This window comes from Callospermophilus lateralis, chromosome X, assembly GCF_048772815.1.
Source record: "Callospermophilus lateralis isolate mCalLat2 chromosome X, mCalLat2.hap1, whole genome shotgun sequence".
NCBI classification, from domain to species: Eukaryota; Metazoa; Chordata; class Mammalia; order Rodentia; family Sciuridae; genus Callospermophilus; species Callospermophilus lateralis.
In genome coordinates, this window is record NC_135325.1 from 30,981,867 (window position 1) to 31,003,771 (window position 21,905).

Consider the following 21,905-nt stretch of genomic DNA (forward strand, 5'->3'; position numbering starts at 1 on the left):
GTTTAGAGCAGAAAAAGCCATCAGGGGGAAAGTTACAACAGGAGACTGCTACTAAAACCTTTCTATCACCAGAGGGCTTAAGTGTCCAACCAACAGCACCACCTCTACAGGAGACTGCTACTAACACCTTTCTATCACCAGAGGACGTAAGTGTCCAACTGACAAGGCCACCTTCATATGCTGGGAGGCCCCCAACCCCCGCAGTGGATAGTTCAGATCCTGAGACAGGATCTCAAGTATTAACATGCCCTGTATTTGAGGTAGGAGGGCAGCGAATTTACCATACTTTAAATTTCAAAACAGTGAAGCAGCTAAAAGAGGCTGTAACAACCTATGGTCCTCAAGCACCCTTCACTGTAAGCTTGGTCGAATCCATTACCAACTTGAACATGACGCCAGTAGATTGGGCTAATATGTGTAAAGCTGTGCTAAATGGAGGACAATACCTGTTATGGAAGGTTGCCAATGAGGAATTTTGCAAGGAGACGGCTAGGCGAAATGCAGCAGCTGGTTATCCTCAGAGAAATCTAGATATGTTGTTAGGAAAGGGACCTTATGAGGATCAGCAGCAACAAATTGCATATGATCCTGGTGTATATTTACAAATTGCTGTAGATGCAGTTAAGGCATGGAAGACTTTACAAGGACATGGAGGTTTACAAGGTCAATTATCTAAGATAATACAAGGAACTAATGAATCTTATGCTGAATTTGTAGATAGGCTTATTCAAACAGCTACCAGAGTTTTTGGGAATACAGAACAAGCAATGCCATTAATAAAACAACTGGCTTATGACCAAGCGAATCGTTGGTGCAGAGATATCATTAGACCATGGAAACATGAAGATTTAAACACATATATTAAATTATGTAGAGACATTAATGAACAAGAGCAAGTCATGGCAGCTGCAGTAAAACAGGCTTTAGATGCCAGAGACATTAATGAACAAGGGAAAATTGTGGCAGCTGCAGTAAAACAGGCTTTAGATGCCAGAGACATTAATGAACAAAGGCAAATTGTGGCAGCTGCAGTAAAACAGGCTTTAGATTCCAGGCCAAGAACATGCTACAATTGTGAACAAACAGGACATTTTAAAAGGAATTGCCCCATAGGAGGAGGGTTTAACAAAACTAGGTATCAAAGGAGTAGAATACCGGGTATTTGCCCACGATGCCGTAGAGGGAGACATTGGGCTAATGAATGCCGTTCTCAAACCACCATAGAGGGTACTCCATTATCAAAAAACGAACAAGGACCAAGTGTTTATCCACGATATCGTGGAGAAAGGCATTGGGCTCCATTGCCAAAAACTGGACAGGGGGGCCCAATGCTCCGGGGCCCAAAACCACAAATATACGGAGCACTGGAGGAACCCAGCAACCCCATCAGGGTAGTGCCCAGGACACATTGTCCATCAGATCCCTCATCAGACAAACCAGAGGGAGCACAGGGCTGGACATCTGCACCTCCGCCAGATCAGTACTAACTCCAGAGATGGGAGTTCAAATCATTCCCACAGGGGTGAAAGGACCTCTTCCCAAAGGAACAGTAGGCTTATTATTGGGACGCAGCTCTTCTACTCTAAAAGGACTTATGATAAGTCCTGGGGTAATTGATCCCGATTATGAAGGTGAAATAAAAATTATAGCCAGTTCTCCAAATGGTATATCAGTAATTTCACCAGGAGATAGAATAGCACAGTTACTAATAATACCAAGCCTACATGATAAATTTTCCAGTCATGCTATAGAAAGAGGTTCCAAGGGATTAGGCTCCACAGGTGTAGATTGGGCTATGCTGTCTTTAAATTTAGATTCTCGCCCCATGCTAAAACTAAATATTCAAGGACATGAATTTAATGGGCTACTGGATACAGGTGCAGACCTTAGCATCATCTCTCGTCAAGAATGGCCAAAACATTGGCCATTACAACAAGCCACTCAAACGCTTCGAGGCCTAGGAGTGGCGACTAATCCCCCATAGAAGTGCAATGGTATTAGATTGGAAGGATCCTGAAGGTTGTGAAGGAACTATACAGCCATATGTATTGGATCATCTTCCTATAAATTTATGGGGACGAGATGTCCTAGATCAATTAGGTTTGACATTAACAAATAACATCAACCAAAATGCACCCACTATTATGACTAGACAAGGTTTTAGGAAAGGAAAAAGATTAGGAAAACAAGAACAAGGTATAGCAGCACCAATACAAATAGATCAAGGAACAGACAGACATGGGTTGGATTTTCAGAAAGGGCCACTGAGACAATAAAAATTACTTGGAAATCAGAAAGGCCAGTATGGGTTCCTCAGTGGCCCCTGACTAAAGAAAAGATACTAGCAGCCCATGATCTGGTCAAACAACAATTAGCAGAAGGACATATACAACCTTCTGTATCTCCCCATAATACTCCCATTTTTGTCATCAAAAAGAAATCTGGTAAATGGAGATTATTGCAAGATTTAAGAGCCATTAATAATGAGATGGTTATTATGGGACCTGCTCAATTGGGGATTCCTCAATTGTCTGCTTTGCCAAAAACTTGGTATGTTTTAGTTATAGATATTAAAGATTGTTTTTTTTTCAATTCCAATTCATCCTGAGGATAGTCCACGTTTTGCATTTACTATCCCTGCACTGAATCATGAAGGTCCTGATCAGAGATATGAATGGAAATTACTCCCTCAAGGGATGGCTAACAGCCCAACTATGTGTCAAATTTATGTTAACAAAGCAATCCAGCCACTTAGAAATCAAAATCCTGAACTACAAATATTTCACTATATGGATGATGTATTATTAGCACACAAAGCTAAAAACACATTGCTAGACTGTTATGCCACACTTACAAACTTATTAAAAAATTATAATCTAGAGATAGCAATAGATAAAGTACAATTAAATTTTCCAATTAATTATTTAGGAGTTCTATTATCCTCAACCATGGTCCATCCACCAAAAATTCAAATACGAGTAGATCAACTTAAATCACTTAACGACTTTCAAAAGTTGTTAGGAGACATAAATTGGATAAGGCCTTATCTAGGCATACCAACAAGAGAGTTGGGACCTTTATTTGATATCCTAAAAGGTCCATCAGATCCAAATTCACCCCGAATGTTAACGCCTGAAGCAAGAAAGGCATTAAAAATCATTTAAACATATATGGAAAATATGCATTTGGATAGAATTGATATAAGTTTGCCTTTATTATTTATTGTACCACCAACAAAAAATATTCCTACAGGAGTATTTTGGCAAGAAGGCCCATTATTATGGATACATTTATCTTATTCTCCTAACACTATTCTTACTAGGTATCCTGAGGCTGTAGGACAATTAATACTCAAAGGAATAAAAGCAGCAAAGGGAGTGTTTGGAATTTCTCCCAATAAAATTATTACTCCATATACTATGAATCAAATTGATGAGTTAGCTAATGAGTTAAATACTTGGGCAATAATCATGTGCAAGTCTAATGTTTCATTTGATAACCACTTACCATCTAATCCTTTATTGTCTTTTTGGTCATCGCATCCTGTAATTTTTCCAAAAATGACAAGAAAAACACCTATCGGGAATGCTCCAAATATATTCACTGATGGATCAAATAATGGTACAGCAGCAATAGTTACACCTGATCAAACTTTTACATTTTTAGTACCCAAACAATCAGCTCAAAAGGTAGAGCTTAAGGCAGTATTACAGGCTTTTGTGATGTTTAAAAATTCTGTATTTAATTTATTTTCCGATAGTCAGTATAGAACCAGAATGCTTTTTTCAATATCTATTTTATTATTGCCCTTTCCCTATTTTTTTTTTTTTGAGCTCATACAGACCTAGGTTAATGTTTTGCTGATCAGTTCTGTTTTTTGACTATAGAGTTTTTAAACATTGCAATGGAGATTTCACCTGTAAAAAGTTATAAGGCCTTTACTGTTATGTGTCGTATGTATTATGTGTGCACACTTGTGTTTTATGTTTGAATGTACGTATGTCCATATGTCGTATATGATGAGCGCTCATGAAAAAATGGATCCAAATAATTTTTTTTTTATTCACGTGATTTAAATGGTTTAATTTAAATTGGGTAAACAGCTGTTGAAGATTGTTTTAAAATGTGAACAAAAAAGGAGGTTAGCAGATCTGTTTGTTTACTTTCACCTTTCCTTTTCATTATATTTAATAATTCTCTTAAAGATAATGTAAATTGTTAAGAAAATTGTTTTCTTTTAATGCCTTCTGGAACGTTACATAATTTTTTCTTTAGCCATTATTGCCAAAATTCCTATCTTCATCCCAGTGCCGGTGAAGACAATGTAAATTGTTAAGAAAATTGTTTTCTTTTAGTGCCTTCTGGAATGTTACATAATTTTTTCTTTAGCCATTATTGCCAGAATTCCTATCTTCAGGGAAGACAATGTAAATTGTTAAGAAAATTGTTTTCTTTTAGTGCCTTCTGGAATGTTATATAATGTTATATAATTTTTCTTTAGCCATTATTGCCAGAATTCCTATCTTCATCCCAGTGCATGAAGACAAAGATAAGACCAATCTACAGCTTCTGCAATAGCCATCACTGAACTGCTTGCAGAACTTGCCTGGACTATGTATCACTTATATGCATTGTGAACTCACTTGTATGCATTGTGAACTATCTGTTGGTGCAGCGACTTCTGGTAGTGTTGGGGTATTTATGCTGATGGTGTCATCGGTGGTACAATTTTTCCAAAAGGAGCCGTCAGCTGGCTTGGTGTATCTTCCTCCCTTCTGTTTGTCATGATCGTTCAGCTAAAATTTGGGGGCCAACAGAGGTGAGGCAAAGAACCTCACCCCCCCGCTGGTACGAAGACCTCTACACAGGTGTGGCTGTATACTGGACTGGTAGTCAATGACGGGTAAGATCCAATTACTATGGTACCAACCTAAGACAGGAGGCTGACGCCTTGAGGTCAGCTCATCCGATAACGGGTAAGGACCATATGTACTATTGGACAACCTAAGGCAGGCACGGTCCCTAAGCCACATGCTTGTTGTTTAAACAGAGAGGGGGAGATGTTGAGAGCCACAGCCGAAGGGGCCCCAGCAAACTTTCAGACTGCCAGCTGATGAGCTGAAGGGGCCCCAGCAAACTTTCAGACTGCCAGCTGATGATTGGCTCACAGCGGCCCCAGCAACATCTAGCTGATTGGCTCCTCTGCGGTGATGCTCATTGGGCTGTTTCCCTGCCCTTTGAGACCACGGAGCTGCTCATTGGGGGACTCTTTTGGCTCCGCCCATGCGACCCAGCCAATCGGCCTCAAGAGCAGGAGGATTGTGGGAGGAAGAGGTTGTTGGGGTGTGTGGGTTGTGGGAAGCTGGTGTTGGCAGTTGGGCTCTGAGGGTTTTTTCCTGAGGAGCTGTTTTGTTTATCCTGTGTGGTTCTAAAAATAAAGTTAGTTTCTTTTGACAAGTGGCTCCTGAATTGTGCCCAGCCAGACTGTGGCAGCTTGGAGCAGTTTGGTTTCTGTAGACCCTATTGCATGTGGTCTGGCTTGGTTCTGAATCAGGGGCTGTTGGGCCTGTGGTTCTGCACAGTAAGTAGAGTTCAACCTTGGGGGAGGAGACTAACCCTTTCCACTCAAGAGGCAGATCCTGGGTTTCCAGTGCAACCTGGTAGCACACCCCTGCCACCACTGACAGGCCCCACTTTTATCTTCCCTGAGTGGAAGGGGAGGGAAACCTGGAGGGAAAGGCAGAAGAAATATGTATAAGTACAAACTCCCCGAAACAGTCTCATTAAGGCATTTGGAACAGATAAATTAATTCAGCAAGGCTCATCTTTACATGAAGGCTGGAGTGGGTAAAACACACACACACACACACACACACACACACACACACACACACGTTGCAGCCAGGGATCTAGCCCACTGAGACTGATGTAAGGAAAGATCTCTCCCCATTGTAGTTAGGATCTCAGAACGATGTCCTAAATGTGATCTAGTTCATTCTATTCCTAGTATCCTGGGGTACAGAAGAAGGGGTGTGTGTGTGTGTGTGTGGCGGGGTGCTGGCTCCTTTTCCACTGTAGATGTATCAGTGTCCAGAAAAAGTTATACAGGGGCTGGGGCTGTAGCTAAATGGTAGAGCACTTGCCTCTGACTTGTGAGGCACTGGGTTTCATCTTCACCACATAAAAATAAATAAATATATTGTGTCCTTCTTTAACTAAAAATGTATATATACAAAAAGTCATATAGGACAGAGTACTCCAGGTACCCAGAATTTAGAGCTTCTAAAAGACTGGGTCAGGTTGATAGCAGCTCAGTCTGGAAGCCTAAGGGAGCCACTGGATTCAGAGAGGTGCTTCTGTCTTCCATGGATATATCTGGAGACATCTCCCTGAGGGTAGAGCCAACGATGGTGGACAGGGAGAAATCCACCTCATCCAGGAAGAGGGCCTGGGCATGGAGTAGGGCAGTTGTTGGAGCCAGGTGAATGATGGCCTGGAGCTGCTGTGGCCTCTGGAGGCTTGGTGCTGTGGGCTGGTGGGGCAGGCAGGCTACCCTGGACTTTGTCTAGGGAGATGGAGAGCAGGGCTTGGTGGTAGTGCCAAAGACTTCATGGACTCGAGTGCCACTTCTCATCCTGTCTTCCTCCTCCAGATCTGGAGTGTTTTCCTTTTCAAACCTCCCACCAGGATGCCTTGCCTATTGTGGGCTTAAATAGTGAATTTATATCCTTCAGAATCATTCTCCTTATCTGTAGAATTAGGATCCTAACTCAAGTCCCTTTGAGTTTTAAAACCGTCCCCCACAATACTCATTTCTTCAAACATGTTACCCACAGGATAGGTGTGGAATACAGAGACCTGGATCAAAAATAAGGAATCTTGGATTTGAATTCTGCCTTGGACACTGTTCAGAAGTGATGTGAGGTTACCTCTCTGGGTATTCTTTTCATCCTCTCCACTGCCTTGTTCTTAAAGACCACCTCCTGGGAATGCCTAAAGTGTGACCCAGTCAGTGCTGGGTAGAGACCTAGCTGCAATAGTGCCTTTTTCTTATCTGGGCCTTATTCCTCCTCCCCATTCAGTTATTGGTCCTCTGCTTTAAAAGCAAAAGACATTTAAAAAATTAATCTTATCCAGTAATCCCACTTCTGGTTATGTTTTCAGAGGAATTCAAAGCAGGATCTCAAAGTATATTCACAGTAGCATTACTTAGAATTATGCAGTCTTGAGAAAGAAGGAAATCCTGCCATATGCTGCAACATAGATAAACCTTGAGGAAATAATGCTACACAAAATAAACCAATCACAAAAAGGTGAATACTGTATGATTCCACTCATGTGACTTATCTAAAGTCGAAAATCATAGAAACAGAAAGTAGAAAGGTTACCAAGGGCTGGGGGGAGTGCGAGCAGGAATTAATCTTTAATGAGTGTAGATTTTCAGTTTTGCAGGATGAAAAGTTTTAGAGATCTGTTGAATAGAAATGTTAATAACTTATTATTACTGAACTATACACTTAAAAAGTTAAAATGATAAATTTAATGTTATGTTTTTAACCACAATAAAAAATGATAAAATGTTTCTGCAAAAATCCCGTTAAAATTTTATTATTTGGAGTTCTTTTAATTGGGGGAATGTTTTTAAAAAATATTCTCCATAGTGACTTAATGTCATCTAGTTTTCTCAACTGCGAGACCCTTAGGGCTAGCAATTAGATTGTTGAAAAGGAATCCAGCAAAGCATTGGGAAGAGGAGATGATCACTATTAAACAGAATAGAGTACAAGCTTTACTTTGTGTTAAGATATAAGCTTGGTTTTGTTTTATTTTATTTATTTATTTTTTTGATTTGGTTTCTCTCCATTCTTTTTTTTTGTTTTAATTAGTTACACATGACAGTACAATGATCTTGACATATCATACATTTAAATCAGATGGGATATAATTTCTCATTTTTCTGAGTGTACAGGTTGCAGAATTACATTGGTCATGCAGTCACGTGTATAACCACAGCAATAATAATGTCTATTTTATTCTGCTGTCCTTCCTCCCCTCCTCTCCCCTCCCCTCCCTTCTCTCTACTCAATCTAATGTGACCCCCTTGTTTTTTTTTTTTTCCCCTCACATCGTCATACCTGTATTCTGTATAATGAAGGGGGTTTTCGTCCATCTTCCTTGTTTTATTTTAATATCTTGGAACCAAGACAGGGATGCCTGCTTTGGCCTACAATTTGTCTTGAACTGAGGAGCTTGCTGGTATAGTCTTGTGATACCATTTAGGTCAATGCAGTTTTAGCTGGACTGCTGTAGCTTCTGATAATCTAGTAATCTTTTTCTGTTAACTTTTTTGTGTCTTATTGACATTTAGGTTCATGGCAGATTGCTTTTTTTTTTTTTTTTTAACTTAATTGGCTTTTCAGCACCATTTTGCATGTTCAACTGTTTTTGCCTTCTCTAAAGCTTTTTACTTTTGACATACAAAGTCTTTTGATTTTCCTCTTATTTCACTGACCGTTTTCTACCTATTTCATTTAGTTTCACACTTCTATCCCACCCATTTAATTGTAAATATTTATTAAGCCCCTTATTCAAAGGCTTATCCACATATATTTTTTAATTTAGAAAATATAGGTACACATTTTAAAAAACAGACTTCTAGTGGTTGTGCAAGGCTTTTAGTGAAAATAGCAGTTTTTCACTATTCCTCAGAGATACCACTTTCAATGTGTAACTATTGCTTTTGGTATTTACCTTGTGTATTTCTAAATGATGTGCTTATATTGCTGTTTCTGTAATTCCTTCACCACCAAAATTTACATTCTGTTGACTATTATAGGGCATAAAGTTGACCTTTTCTCTTTTCTCTATCCTTCCTGTATATCAGCATTTGTATTGGTATTTCTAGTGATAGATGAAGAAGTGTATTTAAGATATATGTTTACTTTTAAAATTTTATCATTTTTAATGTTTTAATCTTTCCTAAATTTTCTGTGTCTGTTACAAATCCTTGCAAAACAACCATAAAATTGCTTCTGAGTACTTTTTTCTATTTAAAAAATACGTTGAAAAACCTAACAGTTTTTCCTCTTCTAAATTCCGCCAGGTGCCCCCTTTTCTTCTTCAATGTTTGGCTTTTCATCATCTTTGTAGGAGTAAGGTTTCACAAATTTTGTTGTTAGTTGAGGTCTGTTTCTTATATGTTGTATCTATACTTAGTGTTCTGAAAAATCATGGTGATATACCTTGGTCTGTGTGAAAGTTTGTGTCTCTTCCACCTGGGAAATGCATGTTAGTTTAACTTTTTCATTGATGTTACTTGAAATTACCAGTAAATACCTTAATAGGCCCATTTAACAGGACTCTGATGATTTAGAATGGCAACCCTACCATGTGGCTTAGGGGTAGATATATGAGATTTCTTTTTTTGTTTTGTTTTGGGCAGTACTTTGAACTGAATCTAGGGGTACCCTATCATTGAGCTACATATATTCCTAGCCTTTTTTATTTTTTATTTTTTAAAATTTTGATACACAATCTCAAGAAGTTGCCCAGGCTGGCCTTGAACTTGGTGATCTTCCTGCCTCAGCTTTCAGAGTAGTTGGGATTACAAGAATGTACCTATCCAATAATATACAAGAATTAGAGAAGTGATAGACACACACTTTTGGGGAGTGGTGATGGTAATATGAAGCCTCTAATTATGTATATGATAGAATTTTAGACAACAGTAGATCCTATGTAGATGGGTTAGGAAACAGAGTCATTTTTGGCATACTAGATTTTATAAACCAATGCACTGAGCTAAGAAGAAATGATATGTCTAAGGAACAATTTAAGGGGAAACAAACATTTGGTAGGGGTGGTTGTTGGTTTTATATCATTGTGTTGGTAAATAGTTCTCCATTATTTTTTCCCCTTTATTATAATATGTGTAATATTTACCTGCCCCCCCTTTTTTTTTTGATTATGCACAATCCTGGGAAGCCATCTTTCTTTTAATGAAACATGGACATACAAGAGTTAGTGAAAATACACACATCCTCACCCTGTTGTAAGGTTCTAAGTGATTTTTGGTACAACATTTAAAATGTGTTCATAACAAAATCCAGTGTTTGGTTTGGAAAGAGCAAAATACATGTACCTCTAGTAAGGCTTGGGGAAGGGATAAAGGGGAGCATAAATATAAAACATCATGAATGAGAAAGAAATATAACCGGAGTCACAAACAATGTACAGGCAAACAGTAATTAACTTTAGAATCGTAATGAAACAGGCCGTTTGTGGCAAAAATACAATTTGTGAATCATAATTCACATAGTTCATTAAGTTCACAGTGGTGGCAGATACAAGTTTTCCAAAATTCTAATTTTTGTTTGAAATCTTAAATTGTGGTAGAGACTCATTTAATCCTTACAGTAATCCTATGAGGTAGCTGCTAAAAAATATTCACATTTTACATAGTACAGAGACATTAAGTGACTTCTCCAGTGCTACACAGTATGAAGCTAAAATCTCAGCCAGGTTCCAGAGCCCACACTTTTTATCTACAGCACTTAGTTCTGAGGTCATTAAAAAGCATAAAGCATTTGGGCAATGTGGCACTGTAAGTATCATTAGTAACTGCAATGTTCACTGGGGAGACTTAGGCTCAGCAATCAGACAAGTAGGACCTGATCGAGTCACACTTTGTGTCCTATTGACCGAACAATATTGGACAGTAAACAGTATGTCAGTGGAGCAGTGTTAGGCATTGCTCTTCCCTGGGAATCCTTTCTGTAGTCCAGGGGCTAGTTTTTGGTCCATGAATTACAGCTTAGGTATGTGAATGAGACTCAGATGGGTGGGTACAGAACTATTCTGTTTTATTATTTTTCTGTGGTTGCTTTAACAGATTAGCACAAAATGAGTTTTTGAAAACCCAGAAGTTTATTCTCTCACAGTTCTGGAGGCCAGAAGGTGTGAGAAATTAAAGTATTAGTAGGGTCATATTCCAGAGGCTATAGTGGAGAATCAATTCCATACCTTCTCCTTTGTGAGTCTGTAAACTCCTGCCTTTCCTATAAAAAAGGATAGTGCATTTAGGGCCCACTCAGATAATGCAGAGACACTTAGCTTCCTTTCCACATCTTTGTCACATCTTTTTATCCAAAAAAGATGATATTTAATCTTTTCTCATGAAAGCTAATATTTTGTTAGTCTTCCATGCCTAGTTTAGGAACCAGTATCTTTTGTAACCATTTATAGGCGTACTTTCCACATGTCTACAGAAGAAATGCTCAGTTAAAAGTGCTACGATTCTGAGAGAATCCCAGAGCTTTGGCATCCTACAGTTCATTTGCAGTTCTCTTATTCTGGATTTATTTCACCAATCAGGGATAATATTTACTGTGATGAGTGTTATGAATGTTGCTAGTAACACAACTGATACACTTGTCCATAGAGAAAGGGTTTTGTTTTGTTAACCCTTTAATCATAGTAACAAATTACTTAAGAGTGCACCATAAATGATCTAATTTTGTTATAACTCTGCATGATTTATTAATGCTGACTTGTGCCTTGGGGAGTAGCAGTGAATTGATAATGTACTGACTTAGTTTTTTTGTTTTGTTTTATATTTTAGTTTTTGAGGTTGGAAAGATACATACAGATTTTAGGTTTTGTAGATATTGAAATGATATTGTAACCCTGAATAAGAGATGTTTTTAATGGATTGAAGAAATATCAATGGTTACATTTTTGGTTTGGGGCAGTTGAGTGAACATGAAAGTAGGAGAGCACCACCAGTTATTCCAAACATTAACATACTTATTAATTATAAGTATGTTAATAACATTAATTATGCCATGTTTAAAAAATGCATTCAGAGCTGGGGGTATGCCTCAGGGGTAGAGCGCTTGCCTAGCATGTCCTGGGCCCTGGATTCCATTCTGAGCACTGGGGGGAAAGGCATTGGGGGAAGTTGGTTGGTGGTAGTGGGGCATTCATTAAGATCACCATCAGTTTCATCAGAAAGACCTTTAAATTTGAGGAAGTTGTCAAGCTCACTGTAGTAGTGGATGAGGTTTCCAAAATTCTGTTATTTGCTTGCAATCTCAAACTTTATTGTTGGTAACAAATACTGTTAGCTGCCTTGCTTAGAATGACAGTTCATTTATTCAGGTCTGAATAAGCATAGTTTGTTAGTCATTCTTTCTTTGTAAAAATGTCATTGCATGAAAAAAGAGGCTAGTTCAATTTATAACTTAATCATGTGCATACTCTCCTTTAATACAGTGGAGATGTTGTACTTCACTATGGAGTAGAAATGCCTTAAATAAAGTTCTCAACGCATCACAAAGATAATTAAAAATAATTTGTGTTCAAGGGTTGGCATTTAATGAAATGAATTTTTTTTTTTTTGCAATTGCATCAAGGATATGCTTTTATTTTTCCAAAAGGAGATTTTTTTTTTTATTATTTTTGTGTTTCGAAAACTCAATAGTCTACATTTAACTTGATTAAGTGACAGATTTTTATATCCAGGACATTGCCTTCCTGGTGATAGCAGATCCCATCACATCAGACTTTGTTATTGGTCCTGATAGCTTCCACCTATGTAGCTAGCACTACTTTGCCTTCTGTGCTAATGTGTGTGAAGGCAACCGTGGTGCAAGTCTTTCTCAGGGCTAAATGTTCTAGTCTGGCCTTCTCCTCGATTAAATATTAGGGAACTCCCATCTTATAATATAGGGAAGACGGGAAAACAGTCTGCTGGATGGGATCCACATCATGAGAAATCATCACCAGCTATGTTGCCTTGTTTTCCATCAAGGTTGTGATAATGTTAACCTCTGCTCCAGGGACAGGCACTCTCTTAGTGGGGACATACTCTTTGTTGGCAGCTTTCCTTTCAGCCCAGCCAACAGTCTCTGCTTCTTCTCTTGCTTCTTCTTCTTCTCTGGTCTGTACTTGTTGATTGGCTTCTTAAGCAGTTGGGTAGCTATTCCGTGATCTAAATAAACCCTGGGCAAACTGGTTAATTGCAGTAGGTACTTTCAGCTGTGTGTAGCAGATAGTCCTTTTGCCATTTGACAAAGCTGGTAAGGTCCCTTTTGGGTTGTATGTTCTAGCCAGTTCCCAAAATCTTAGGTCTTTTCTCAAATGGAGAGGACTTTTACCACCTTCTTTTTTGTTTGCTTCTTCACAGCAGCAGGGGCTGGGGCCACTTTCTTACCTTTGGTTATCTTTCCTTTTGGCATCTTTGGTGGCTAAAAGGAACATTGAGGATATTCTTAAATGAAACTGGCATTAAAAAACAAGAACCAGGTCTGCGGTAGTAGCTCAGTGGTAGAGCACTTGCTAAGGTCGTGTGAAGCACTGTGTCTGATCCATGGCACCGCAGAAAAAATAAATAAAGGTATTGTGTACATCTATAACTAAAAAAAAAAACAACTAAAAAACCCCCACCAAAAGCAAAAAAACCAGAAACAGCCAGGTGCGGTGGTAAAAACAAAACAAAAGCAAGAAAGAAACTCCCAAAAGCTACAAGTCCTAGGTGGTTAAAAATACGATGATTATGTAGTATTCAGTTTGGTGCCTCTGTCCTGATTCCTGCTGGGGTTCTAGCAGATTTGTTCATCATTTCTTTTGCATCATCATTATAAATGTCAATACAATTAAAAAGAGAAAAAAATCCCTTAATATTATAATGAAAATAATTTTGACCTAATAGACCTGAAGTTTCAGAGATCCCCAGTTGTCCATGACCTACACTTTGAGAAGAGCTGTAGTTTTGACTTACCAAAGTCTAATTGGTACTTCTTCCCTTAGGCAATGCAAGTGTTAATGCCTATACTTTCCATCCCCATTCTATCCTTGCTGTATATATGAACTCTATGTTTTACACACAGTATCATCTTTAACGTTGTCATATACAGTTGAGTATGGTGGTTCACATTTGTAATCCCAGCTACTTGGGATGCTGAGTCAGGAAAATTACAGGTTTCACAGTTAGCCTGGGCAACTTAGCTAGACCTGTCTTGGGGGGGGGGGGGGGAAGAAGAAGAAAAGGCTGAGGATGTAGCTCAGTGACAAACTCAGAATGCCCCTGGGTTCAGTCTCTAGTACAGCCTCTCCCCACAAAAGTTGTCATCTGCATGTTTAGTCTTTTCTTTGTCATACCTTCCTACATGGCTGACTTTTCTTGATCATTTTTTTCCCCTCTGCATATGGGTTTGCCTTCTGCAAATATCTTTAACTCTCTTTCATGAAGTATGTGTTTAGATTCATTATTTTTTGTACTTGGCTTCTAATTGTTCCATCATCTTTTGTTGTAAGACTATCTTTTTTTTCCTATTGAATTACCTGTGTACCTTGTCAAAAACTAGCTGACTATATTACTGTAGATCAGTTTCTGGGCTATCTGTTGATCTGTGTTTTTCTTTCACCAATATTGCGTTGATGTTACAGCTTATTGTGTAAAGTCTTAAAATTGGGTAATATGAATTCTTTGACTTAATTCTTTTTCTTAATTGTTTTGAGTATTCTTCTTTTGCTTTCCATATAAATTATAGTCATATCTCAATATGTATAGAAAAAGCATGCTGAGAATTTGAATTGGATTGCCTTGAATCTGTATGTCAAATTAGGGAGAACAGACATTAATGATGATGATCTTTCTATTTGTCAGTATCATATGTCTCTGTTTTGAACATTCTTTGATTTCTTTCATCAGTATTTTATTATTTCCACACACGGATTCTGAATATTTTTTGTTAGATTTATGCTAAATTACTTTTTGTGTGTGTATGTGATGCTATTATAAATTTATAAAAAAAGTTTAAAATTCTAGTTGTTCATTGCTGGTATATAAGAATATAATTGACTTGTATATTCATCTTGAGTATTACATTTATCAGTTGTTTCTTCTTTTAAATTGTAGTGTATCTTTAAATAATAATATACCATTTTATATAATATGGATCTTATAAGAATATGCTTCTGTTTCTCTCCTCCTGACCTTTGTATTGTTATATATTTTACTTCTATGTACTTTATAAACCCCACAGCACGTTGTTATTATATTTTGATCACATTTTAAAATTAAAATTTTTGGGTATAATTTACATTTTTAAATTTCACTCATTTAAGAGTTTGAGTTTAGACAAATGTATGTACTCTGTGGTCTTTTGAAATGGGCTTCATTCCATCAGTATAATTCCTTTGATTTTTTTAATGCTATATCATTAGTGCATCCCTTTTTGTTAAATAGAATTCCATTATATAGGTGTGCCACAGTGTATTCATTTACCTATTGATGGATATTGGGCTTATTTCCAGTTTTCAGTGATTATGGATAAAGATCCTTTAAAGTCATGTACATACAGATTTTGGTATAAGCATATGTTTTCGCTTTTTTTTTTTTTTTTAAGGAAAATACTTGGGAGTAGGATTTCCAGGTCACATGATGTATGTTTAACTTTGTACTTATTGTCAACCTGTGTTCTAGAGGGACACTTTGCATCTTCACTAGCAGGGTATGAGAGCTCCAGTTCTGCATCTTAATGAACACTTGGTATTATAATTTTCTGAAAATTTAGGCTTTCAAATAGGTATGTAGTAGTATTGCATCATGGCTTTAATTGACTGCTGTAGCTTTATCCTGAGATTAGGACATGTTGTCCTCTAAGCTTATTCTTCTTCAAAATTGTTTTGGTTATTTAGTTCCTTTGCCTTTCTATGTAAGTTTTATAATCCTCTTATTTGTATCTATAAAAAGTCCTTCTGGGATTTTGACCTGAATTTCATTAAATCTGTAAAGTAGTTTGGGAATATTTTAGTCTTCTAATTCATGAACATGTTAATCTCTCTGCACTTATTAGGTCTTCTTTGAACCTTTTCACCAGTGTTTTATAGTTTTTCCAGCCATATACAGATCTGCTGTACATATTTTGTTAGAATTATACCCATATATTTCATATTTTTGGAGTTATATTGTAAGTGGTATTTTGGAATTTGTTTCCAGATTTCCCTTTTTAGTGTATAGAAATGTAATTTATTTTTGTATGTTAACCTTGCATCCCATTCATTCATTCATTTTGCTAGAAATCGAACCCAGGGCCCAATATAAGCTAGGCAAGTACTTTGGCACTGAACCACATTCCCTAGCCCTAAACTCAATTATTTATAGGATTTTTATGGTTTTGGGGGGGGTTAGATTTTTTTGGTTAATTGAGTTTTAAGGAGGCTCTAAAAATTCAGAGAAATGTCTGTTATAATTACCTTTGTACCTAGAATTTTCAGTGCTCTCCCTTCCATTGTGTGGATCAACATTTTTATTTGGTGTTATTTTCCTCCTGTCTGAGAATTTCTTTTCACATTTCTTAGATTTTAGAGCTGATGGTGATGAATTTTTTTCAGGTGACGAATTTTTTCAGGTGATGAATTTTGTGTATCTGAAAAATTATACTTTTATCTTCATTTAAAAAGTGTTTTTTGCTGGGTATAGAATTGTAAGTTGACTGTTTTTTCCTCCCTTTTCTATTCAGTATCTATAAAGATGTTCTACTTTAGTCCAGCATCTAAGAAGTTATCCATACATGTGCAGCAACCTAAAAAGTCTATGCAGATAATAAGCTTGGGGTAATTTTAGAACTCCTCTTTGTTTTCTCTTTCTCAGGGATTATTGTCACACATTCTCTGATATCTAAACACTTATGTGTCACCAATTTTTTTCTGGCATTTCATTGTTTGGTCCCTTTTTTAATTGAATCTTGACTAGAAGCAGAAGTCCAGAGACATAAGAATTTTTTAAGTCTCAAAGTTCCTTCTGAAGCGGAAGATTGAGATGTCAAGAAGATTGTCACTTCAGTAATCCAAATGTTTGTCTTATATGGAAAATCTGGATTTAAGGTTCCTTCTGAGACTAACGAATTGGTGTTTATTTCACTGATTTAAAAATAAAGATCTGAATACAAACTTCTGAATGTTGATGTTGTCGAAGTAATCTGTCAACCTTTTTTCTCTTGATATACACCTTTTGTTTATTTTTTTACAGAAATCTTACCATAATCTCTATGTCCAAGATATTTTCTTCTTAAAGATTTATGTAGTTTGGCCTTTTACATTTATGTCTTTAATCAATCTAGAATAGGATTTTGTATATGTGGGTACAAATTCTTTTAATATTTCTTTTCCTCCTTTAGAAATAACTTACTGGCTCATCACCATATTTTAATTTAGTTAATGTTTGCCCATTTTGTTATAAGTTTCCATATATGTAAGTTCTGTTTCTGAGCTCTTCACTCTGTTGCTAATTTACTTTTTACTTATGTAACAGTTCTTTATTTCTGTAATAAATAAACTGTTTACTTATGTAACAGTTTCTCTTTATTTCTATTGTAATGTACATGTGATATAGCACCAACTTTGTTAATAGTTGCATAGCATTTCTTTTTCAGTATTTTTTTTCCTCTGCAAATCTTTCTGGTTTGGTATGTCTTATAAATTACATAAATCTGGATTTTTTTCTTACATAGCATATTTATCCCATTTACATCCATTGCAATTGAAATATTACAGTAAACAATAAGTATTTATTTTAATATAGACATATAAATCACTTTTTCTGCCTTTTTCCCTATCCGGATATAGCAAATTTGGACAAGAAGAGTTTATTTTGTTTTAAACTGTAGGCTTTTTTTTAGACCTGGCATGTGATAATAGTGTATTTGATTTTGGTCTGTACTTTGGATTGCTGTTAGTTAGAGACCATGTAATTCTTGTCTGAAGTTTGTATGTTCTACCTAGATTGAAAGAATTTAATGTGCTTATGGTTCATGTACTCATATTTTCTTTTCCACTCATTGGCATAGAGGGTGGGCAGTTTTCCTTGCCTTTCAAGGTCAGTTTTAAAATAACATTTAAACATTGTTTTATTATTTTAGTTTACACTTAAATTGAAGATGTTAATCCATTGAAGTTCTGGGGTTAATTGGAAGGTATCTTGTTTGACTGCATTCTTGAGTGGCCTCCAGGCTTTGTGTTCTGTCCCCTGGATGAGGCCTCCAAAGTTAGGTTCATGCAGATATACCCATCACTTTGGTATTGCCTGTGCAACTTCATTGCTAGGTTAAGTTTATGTTGAGAACTTTGTGTGGCTCTGGGTGTGGTGGCACATGCCTGTAATCCTAGCTACTCGGAAGCTAAAGCAAGAAGATCACAAATTTGAGGCAATTTAGCAAGACCCTGTATTAAATAAACAAACAAACCCCACAAACTTTGTGCACACCTTTGTGTGTTTTGTTTCATATTTCAAATTTTCAGTAAATTTTCCATAAATGAAAAATTCATTGTACTGGGAGAAACTGTTGAGGGCACTTAACATGGGTGATAGTAAATATACACAAGTGTTCTGAGAGGCTTTGACTATCCTGGGGAAAGATATCCTGTAATATTATATATAAATAGTACCTAATGGGCATGGTAGCACAAGCTTATAATTCCAGCAGCTTGGGAGGCTGAGGCAGGAAGAGCACAAGTTCAAGGTCAGTTTCTACAATTTAGTGAGAACCTGTCAAGAGAGAGAGAGAGAGAGAGAGAGAAAGAAAGAAAAATAAAGTTGGGGCTGGGGATGTAGCTCAGTAGAGAGGCCCTAGAGAGTCTGTCCCCTCACTCCCCTACCCCTACCCCATATACAATTTAGGAAAAGAACTGTCTACAACCGAATAGAGAACTGGACACAGTCTTTAAACAGGTTGATAAGTCTTGAAAAAAGTAATAAATTTAGCTATTAAATATTGGGAAAGAGTTAGAGAACTGAAAATGAGCATTACTGACAGAGGATTTATTTGTTGAGCTTTGCTTGTGGGCTTATCAAAAGCTTAAATTGTGCTTTTCATTTGATTGGAATTTAAAGAAATATAAATTTGCTAAATTATGTTCATAGGGAAATAGAGACTTTGTTAACAATCACATACTCTTTAGTAGAAATAAATTATCATTTAACTGTTCAGTAAAACGCCAGGCAGATGTTAATTTTGAGATCTGTTTGTTTTGATGTGGAAAATAGTTAATACATTGAATGAAAGAAGTAGTTCATAAAATTAGATATAAAGATTTGTACTATATATAAGAAAAGATAATTGCAATGTAATCAGTATTTTGGAGCTTGCGTGAAATGGTTCCCAAACTGTGACTAAAGGTTTATTTGTGGCTGGGCGTGGTGGCACATGCCTGTAATCTCAGCAGCTCCAGAGGCTGAGGCAGGAGGATCTTGAGTTCAAAGCCAGCCTTAGCAAAAGCGAGGCGCAAAGCAAATAAAATGCAAAATAGGTCTGGGGATGTGGCTTAGTGGTCGAGTGCCCCTGAGCTCAATCCCCAGTATGGTATCTCACCCTGCCACCAAAAAACCCCTGATCCAGCCTCCCTCCCTCCCTCCCTCCCTCCCTCCCTCCCTCCCTCCCTCCCTCTCTCTCCATCCATCTATATGCATATGAAGATATGAAGTCTGAAAGGGTATATTTAGATTTTTGGTGGGGGGAGGTAAAACATTTCTTTGGGGGAGAGACCCTTGTTAGTTTTTATAGTTGTAGAGTTTTTCTTCATTCAATAAATGTATCTAATTGCCTGCTATATTTTAAAAATTACAAAACTAAGCAGATTATTTTTTTCAGTCCTTTCATGCAATCTGAAGTGCTTGCTCTATCTTTTCCTGTGCATTTATTTATAAGGCAAAGAGAATGCATATTTGGTACCTAAGATATTATTTTGAACTACATATGTGTCTAGGACACAGCAAGCATAATAGTTAAGGTATTTTACCTTCATGAAAACAGTCTACATAATTTTGCTGGAGATAGGTTTTGTTTGTATGTGTATATTTTTTAATCTCTGCATTTAATGTGTCCCGTAAGGTTATCTCTTTCTACCTCTAGGTATTAGTGTTATTTTCTGTTGCTGTAATAAAATACTTGAAGTTGGATGCTTATGAAGAAAATAGATTGATTTTCCTCAAGTTTTGGAGGTCAAAAACATGGTGGCCATGGCTCTGGTGAAGATCCTGTGTGGTGTCATCATGGTGGGAGCATGTGTGTGTGTGAGAGAGAGAAGGTGAGATGGGAAACCCAGAGTATGATTCTGAGGTCAGACCTCTCTTTTCTTAAAGCTGCCTTTCAAGAACTAACAGGATCTCGCTTGAACTGTCTAATCCTGTCTGAGAACTTAATTTCATCCTAGGGTGGTGCCTCCAAGAATTTACCACCTATCATTAGGCCCCACTTCTTAAACGTTCCAGACCACAATATTAGCATTACTCTCTCAACATTGCCGCACCGGAACCAAACTTCCAACACATGAACCCCTGGGGGATATACTTAAACTATATCCAAATTATAGCAGTAAACAATAGACCTGGTAGAATGTCTACTGCTTCAGATGGGAGATCACAGGATCATTCTGGGCTTCACAAAAATCATTCTGAATTGAAATTCTATCTTATACTCTCCTCAGCTTCATATTTTAAATGTACATTATTTTAAAGGTTATTCAAGGCTTAATTAACAAGCATAATTTGAATAAGGAGACTTGAAACAGTATACTTGAATGTACACCATCTGTACAGTGTTACATTAGCATGCTACAGAAAAAAATTGTTTGAAAAATAACTTAGCTGTAGTGTCAGAACAGTTTCTCTTTATTTAATGTTGGCCCTGGGCGTGTGTGTATGTGACTATAAAATCCATTTATTCGTATAGTTGCATGTATTTATGACAAAGGTTTTGGAGTTAGTAAACTAGCAACTTGTTGCATGAGACAGTAGAGCCTAATTTGCTTTGTTGCAGCTTATTTTGGACCTTTGCCAAAAATACTAGAGAGAAAAATCAACATTAGGTTAAGTAGGAGGTATAATTCAGAAGAGACAAAGAAATAGGGTAAAATAGTTTAATATTTTTCACATATATACTACACTTTGTCTGAATTGGTGTATTATTACTATTGGCATTTTTGTGAGTTTTGTAGTGCATTATAATTATACATAATAATGAAATTTGTTCTTACATATTTGTACAAGTACACAATAGAACAGTATAGTTTTGGCCAATTTCTGAAGTGGTATACATTCGTGTGTGTGTGTGTGTGTGTGTGTGTGTGTGTGTCTGTAATAGTGTGTTATTTTTCTGCAGCAGGTGGCTTTTAAATATGGGAAGTTCTCCTCCCCTTTGGATGTGTCTTAATAAAAATGATGATTCTGTCTCCCCTACCCCACCTCAAATTGAGATTCCGGGATTGTATCCAGGCCTCACTCATGCTAGGCAAGCTCTCTACCACTGATCTACACCAATCCACGATTGTTTCTTACAATGATTTTAAATAAAGAAAGGTGAGAAAAGAACTGAGGTTGTCTTTCGTGTAATGGGGTGCCGCAGTCTGGCTGGGCACAATTGAGGAGCCACTTGTCAAAAGAAACGAACTTTATTTTTAGAACCACACACGCCAAACAAAACAGCTCCTCAGGAAAAACCCTCAGAGCCTAACTGCCACCACCGGCTTCCCACAAGCCTCTCCCACAGCCACAAGCCTCTCCACCTCCCACAGTCCTCTTCCTCTTGAGGCCAATTGGCTGGGTCGTGTGGGCGGAGCCAAAAAAGTCCCCCAATGAGCAGCTCCGTGGCCTGAAAGGGCAGGGAAACAGCCCAATGAGCATAACCGCAGAGGAGCCAATCAGCTAGATGTTGCTGGGGCCGCTGTGAGCCAATCATCAGCTGGCAGTCTGAAAGTTTGCTGGGGCCCCTTCAGCTCATCAGCTGGCAGTCTGAAAGTTTGCTGGGGCCCCTTCGGCTGTGGCTCTCAACATCTCCCCCTCTCTGTTTAAACAACAAGCATGTGGCTTAGGGACCGTGCCTGCTTTAGGTTGTCCAATAGTACAT

General features: G+C 37.4%; 1 protein-coding gene and 1 pseudogene across 9 annotated transcripts in view; one reads left to right on the top strand and one right to left on the bottom strand.

The window, feature by feature from the left end:
* The window catches only part of Kdm6a (lysine demethylase 6A), a 226,386-nt gene that overhangs the window by 59,149 nt on the left and 145,332 nt on the right, over positions 1 to 21,905 (top strand). The window lies entirely within an intron of this gene.
* Positions 12,559 to 13,238, bottom strand: LOC143639294 (large ribosomal subunit protein eL8 pseudogene; annotated as a pseudogene).